Source organism: Peromyscus maniculatus, chromosome X, assembly GCF_049852395.1.
Source record: "Peromyscus maniculatus bairdii isolate BWxNUB_F1_BW_parent chromosome X, HU_Pman_BW_mat_3.1, whole genome shotgun sequence".
Lineage (NCBI taxonomy): Eukaryota > Metazoa > Chordata > Mammalia > Rodentia > Cricetidae > Peromyscus > Peromyscus maniculatus.
In genome coordinates, this window is record NC_134875.1 from 43843153 (window position 1) to 43849365 (window position 6213).

The 6213-nt window shown below is 42.1% G+C and overlaps 1 pseudogene; it reads right to left on the bottom strand.

Annotated features, from left to right (window-relative positions):
- Positions 1-5084: 5084 nt before the first annotated feature.
- Positions 5085-5798, bottom strand: LOC143270824 (periphilin-1 pseudogene; annotated as a pseudogene).
- Between the last annotated feature and the right edge of the window lie 415 nt (positions 5799-6213).

Below are 6213 nucleotides of genomic sequence, written 5' to 3' on the forward strand. Positions count from 1 at the left end.
GAGTGTCCTGCCAGGCATGCAGGACCGTGGGGGCCTGGTTGGAATTCCTATCACCTCTCAAGTGAAATTTCCCCAGACACCCCTTGGCTTGGATAAGAGGTCTTCACTGGTCTGCAGAAGCCCTTCCTGATTTGCTTCGTTTTTCTTCTCTTTTTTCTTAGGGAGTAATGGCCATTCACAAGTCTAAAGCCTTTTACCCTGTCGATTGCCTGGACAGGCATAGACCTAAATGGCTTTGTGTGGCTCTCCAGTGGCAGAAATCCTTTGCTCTCTCCTTGCTAGAAAAGAATGCTTAGGAGAGCTAGAAAGATGGCTCAGCAATTAAGAGTAAGGACTGCTCTTCCAGAGGACCAAGGTTCAATTCCCAGCAATCACAAGGTGGTTCACAACCATTTGTAACTCCTGTCCCAGGGGCTCTGACACCCTATTTGGCCTCTGTAAGTACCAGGTACACAGTCATATGCAGGCAAAACACTCATACACAGAAGCAGGGTATGTATGGAGAATGCTTAGGGCTGAGAATGTAGTGCATTTGGTACAGTGCAGGAGCACAGAGCCTTGGTTTTAGATTCCCAGACCCAAGTAAACAAAGCATGGTGGCACAAGCTTATAAATCCAGCACTTAAAGGATAGAGTCATGGAGGATCAGAGGTTTCAAATGACCTTCAGTGAGTTAGAGGATAGCCTGGCACACACAAAAGCTTGTGTAAATACTTAATTTAAAATAATGTGTGGCTGGGCAGTGGTGCTGCATGCCGTTAATCCCGGCACTCAGGAGGCAAAGGCATCCAGATCTCTGTGTTCTAGGTCAGCCTGGTCTGCAGCCTGAGTCCAGGACAGCCAGGACTACACAGAGAAACTCTGTCTAAATAAACAAAAATAAATACATAAATAAATAAAAACAATAGTAATGTGGTGGATGGGGGCACTCTGGGAAGATGGCTTCGTGGTTAAGAGCTCTGGCTGCTCATCCAAAGGGTTGAGGTTCTATGTCCAGCATCCACATTGTGACTCATAGCTGTCTGTAACTCTAGTCCCTGGGGATCTGACAAGGTCTTCTGGTTACTGTGGGTATCAGGCACATACACCGTGCTCTAATATACACTCAGGTAAAACAATCATCATATAAACATATATGTGCTAATCATTTTTTAAGTTTTCTGTATGTTTAAAACTATCTGTTTTATTTCATGAGTTTGAATGTTTCCCCTACAGGCACCTAATTGTAACAGAGGCATGCAGTTCACAGAGAGGCCAGAAGAGGGCATCCTATCACTTGGACTGGAGGTTTAGGCCCTTAGGAGCTGCCATTTGTGTGCTGATAAGGGAATGCTGCTTCTCTGCAAGAGTGGCAAGGGCTATTAAGTGCTGAACCATCTCCCCAGCTGATGAACCAGGCTGCCTCCATCTTAGGCTTGAAAGCCATCTTATAGTAAAGACAAAGTAGGTTCATTCCTGCTGATGATTCAATCTGTTTCTCAATGATTTGGCTATACCCCACCTGCAAATGCCAGCATACCTGGCTGTTCTTCTGCTTAATGTACTTTTTCTAATTACCAGATTTTCAACTTATTTTAATTTTTGAGGCAGAATCTCTCACTGACCTTCACTCTTTCTGTTCAGATTCCTAACTAGTGAATTCCAGAAACAATAAAAAATAAATAAAAGAAAAAAAAAAACCTTGTCACCCCTAAAGGAGATTTATCAAATGTTTCACTCTTATATTTCTATGTCTTAGTTGTGGTTGTACATTCCCATAGTATTTGCTAATGGAGGCAGAGACAGGAGGATCTGGAGTTTGAGGCGGGCCTAGGAGGCTTGCTAAGGAGAAGCTTTGGCCGGGGCACAGCCACAAACAGTGGCAGTGGGACCATGGAGGCAGCATCTGCTGCTCTGAGTTGCTGGCTGCTTCTCATCGTGTTGGTGACTGCAGTGATGGCTGCTACCTGGGATGAAAGGTTTACTGCTGCTTGTTCAGAGAAGAATTTTCGGGACCGTTGTGTTACAAGAAAGCATCAGCAAAGGTCAGTTTGGAAAAATTTGGCAAGTCAAATGGTGGGGAGAAATGGCTGTGAAGATATTGTCTTCTAGGGTAGAACATTCATGGTTCCGAGAGACAGACATTTATCAGACTGTGATTACTCCAAACCACAGAGACGGAACACACACACACAAATTCTGTACAGAACCATTACCATACCTAAAAGCAACTTTGAAATCTTCAAAACAATGATGGCACCCCACAACAATGATTCCATATGGACTATGGTAAAGCCATTAAGCTGTTTAACACCACAGAAAGATCGACTTTGGACTACAAACTGTTCAGGACAATTTTGAGATGGCTAGCTGAGATGATCCAACCTGACAGACTACTTGAACAAGGACTTGAAACAAGCCCTGTACATTCTCATTATGCAGTAACTGGACAAATGATACAGGACTTGACAATTAACCACAAAATTTCTTTTCAGGATTCCCTAAAGATGTCTTCACCCCCCAGAAAGCAGGAAGTAATTTTAAGAAAATGATGCCCACATTCCCAAGAGTTGGGATGGGAGGTTTTTGGTTGTTTAATGACTTATGGATATTGTCATTGCTTATGATGGTTGGTTACAAGTTGTTAATTGTTAATGGTCAAGAAAAAAAGCTGAACAAGGAGATTAGATTCAGAGTGTTTCTTTAAAAAAGATAAAAAAGAGAATATAGATATGCGGTAGATCATTTAATCTACTCTGAGGAAAAAAATAAATAATAGGATAAATGGGTAGATCATTCAATCTACTCTAAAAAGAAAAGGGGAAGACATAAAAATGACAAAAGGTAGTTTATTGAATCTATTATGAAAAAAAGATAGAATATGGAGATGATAAGATATAAAGGTCTGTTATTGAATCTACTTTTAAAAAGTAACTACTTGTTTTAAATAGGATAAGTAATGAATTTTTTTGTCTGAATTTGTCAAATGTTAATGGACTGGACATTGTTATATATTAATGGAGTTTTTCGTTTGAATCTGTCAAATGTTAATGGACTAGACATCATTAATGTAATTCTTGACTGTATATATTGTATATACTTATTGGATATAGTTTTTCTTGTATTAGTTATAAGCTTTTTTAATTTTATACAAAAAGGGGGGGAAATGTGGTGGTATTGTGTTCCCTAAAGTATTGTGTACCCTAATAAACTTATCTGGAGTCAGAAAGCAGAAAAGCCACTAGATATAGAGGCCAGAAAACAGTGGCACACACGCCTTTAATCCTAGCATTCCAGAGGTAGAAATCCATCTGGATGGATCTCTGTGAGTTCAAGGCCACACTGGAAACAGCCAGGCATGGTGACTCACACCTTAATCCCAGCACGTAATGGCAGAAAGCATCTAAGTATATAAGGCATAAAAACCAGGAACTAGAGCTGGTTAAGGTTTTAGGATTTTGAGCTGTGCAGTTCAGCTGAGATCCATTCAGCTGAGGACTCAGCGACTTCCAGTTTGAGGAAACAGGATCAGCTGAGAATTGGCAAGCTGAGGTGACTGTGGCTTCTGTTTCTCTGATCTTTCAGCATTCACCTTAATACCTAGTCCCGGGTTTGTTTTTATTAATAAGAACTTTTAAGATTCCTGCTACAATATGGGATATGGACATTGCCCTTGGCTGTGTCACAGAAGTTGCAGATAAGTCTCTGTTATTGAAAATACCATATACTTCAGACACAGGACTGAAAAGATCCAAGCTTGATCTGATCTGAAAGTCTGCACCCTGAGGACTAGTTTTCATAGTACTGGGTGCTGTGCAAGCAGCCAAGGGAAGGAAACAACAAATACACCTAGCCAGCTGTGACACCAAAGTACGACAATGAAGAACTTAGCAATATACTGCTAAGCATGTATTGTGGAATAATTATTTTGTACACTGTAAAGATGTGTCTTTGCCAAGGCACCTTCTGATTGCTTTAATAAAGAGCCAAATGGCCAATAGCTAGGCAGAAAGAGGTTAGACAGGACTTCCAGGAAGAAAGAGAGCAAGAGAGATGAATCTAGGCGTGTGACAGACACCAGGGGACGTGGAGAGGAAACAGGAGGTGCAAGATGGAAGAGAGTTTAAAAAGCCATGAGGCACAACATTGATTGATATAAATGGGTTAATTTAAGTTATAAGAGCTAGTGAGACAAGCATAAGCGATAGGCTGAGCCTATAATTAATAATGTCTCCATGTCATTTTTTAATTGTAAGCTGGAGGACCAAAGGACAAAGTGTATGCAACAGCAGCACTTACATCTTGGCTATAACCAACAGAATACTGAAGATGCTGGCACATATTTTTAATCTCAGAATAAAGGAAGCAGGGGCAGGGGGATCTCTGTGAGTTTGAGGCCAGACTACACATGGTTTTCAGTTCAGCTTTATCTAGATAGTGAAACCCTGACTCAAAAAAGGAGATAATGAAATTGGGCAGTAATTAAAACCGTGATTTTTAATGTACCTATTGTTACAAATTTTGAATTGTGGCTCAGTGCTAGGCTAGGAAGGTTCAAGAAGTGAGTGGGATGTCCTAATTGTCTCTTCACTTGTTCACTGACTCACTTACAAGGTGAGGGGAGCTCAGCTGGCCTTGCTGTCTTCTGCCACGTTTCTTTTATTATTTAAATTTTTATTTATGTTTTTTTCATTTTACATATCAATCACTGTTCACCCTCCCTCCACTTATCCTGCTTCCCCCCAAGCTCCCCTCATCCTCTCCCCTGGCAATGGGACCAGAACTTATGCCGTGTACATGAACTGGCTTTATTTTTTAATGTTTTTATTCATTTTACATACCAACAACAGATCATCCTCACATCCCTCCTCCATCTCCTCGCTCCTTCCCGCCAAGACTCCCCCCACCCCCTCCTCCAAAAGGGTTAGTACTTCCATTGGGGAACAGCAAACCCTCCCCCCATCCCCTCCTCCAAAAGGGTTAGTACTTCCATTCAGTTGAGGCAGGACCAAGCTTCACCCCCATGCATCAAAGGTGAGCAAACAATCCAAAGGTAAGAAATCTAGAAGCTTTTACACAATTTTTTGAACCGAGCCCTAATTCTTCTAAAAAGGGTCTCCAAAATCTGGAGTAGAATTATCATACTCCATAATGAAATGCTTGAGTTCTTCAACACGATGCTCACCTATTTCATGCAAACTCTGCTTCATTGCAAACTGTATAGATTTTTCTAACGAACGATCCTTTTCAACCAGCCTTTCCACCACCATCCCGAAAGTTTCACAGACTTGTCGGTAAACCTTCTCAATCTCAGTGATTTTTGATGCAATAGCTTTTGAGCGAATGCTAAGCTGGCTGTCTTCACACAATTCTGGGCCAGCTGTTGTGTTTGATTCAGGTTCTTCTGTCTGGTTGATACGTAATGGTTCCTTGGATCCCGTCTCAAACTCGGAAATTTCAGCCAAGTTATTTTCTTCTGACTGCTTGGGATTTTCATTAGCCCTCTTGCTTGCAGCATCAGCCTTTTCCTTCTCAGTCAGCCGGCTGGGGCTTTTTAACACCTTGGAGGAAGAACTTGAGGGCACAGTATCTCTTGATGTTTTCAAAAACTGGATGGCTCTCTCTTTACATCTTTGTCGAGACTGATGGAAGGAGCGCATCCTGCTTCTACTGTTGAGACTGGATCCAAATCTGCTGTGTAGGGAGTCCTTCCCGCCCACACGTGATTCTCTCAAAAAAGGAGCGCCCCGTTTATGGGCAGAGCTTTGTCTTGAATAATGGGAAGAATAGAAACGTTTTCTTCTAAAGCCGTTTCTCATGGCCCTGTATTGAGGCTGTTGGCTTGTGGAATACTCATCTCTTGACCATCGGTAGCCATAATGGCCTCTTTTGTAGGGTGGGGCTCTTCTTGGATCCTGAGTAAAACAGCGGCCCTTGCCCCATTCTTGGTAATCAACATGACAGTAGTATCTACTGTAGCCTCCTTCCTTGGGTTTGGCTAGCAGAGAAGATCTCTTGTCTCCCAGAGGCGGTCTCTTTGGCACAACATTAATTAATCTATGGTTGCCATCACTGGGATGGTTCCAAGAAGGCGCTTGTTTTCCTGGAAGTCGCTTGTAGTCATGCCATCCCTGCGCTTGTTTTCCTGGAAGTTGCTTGTAGTCACACCATCCCTCAGACCACATTTCATCTGTTTTGGAAGCCACTGGACTTCTGCGAACAGAAATGCCTACT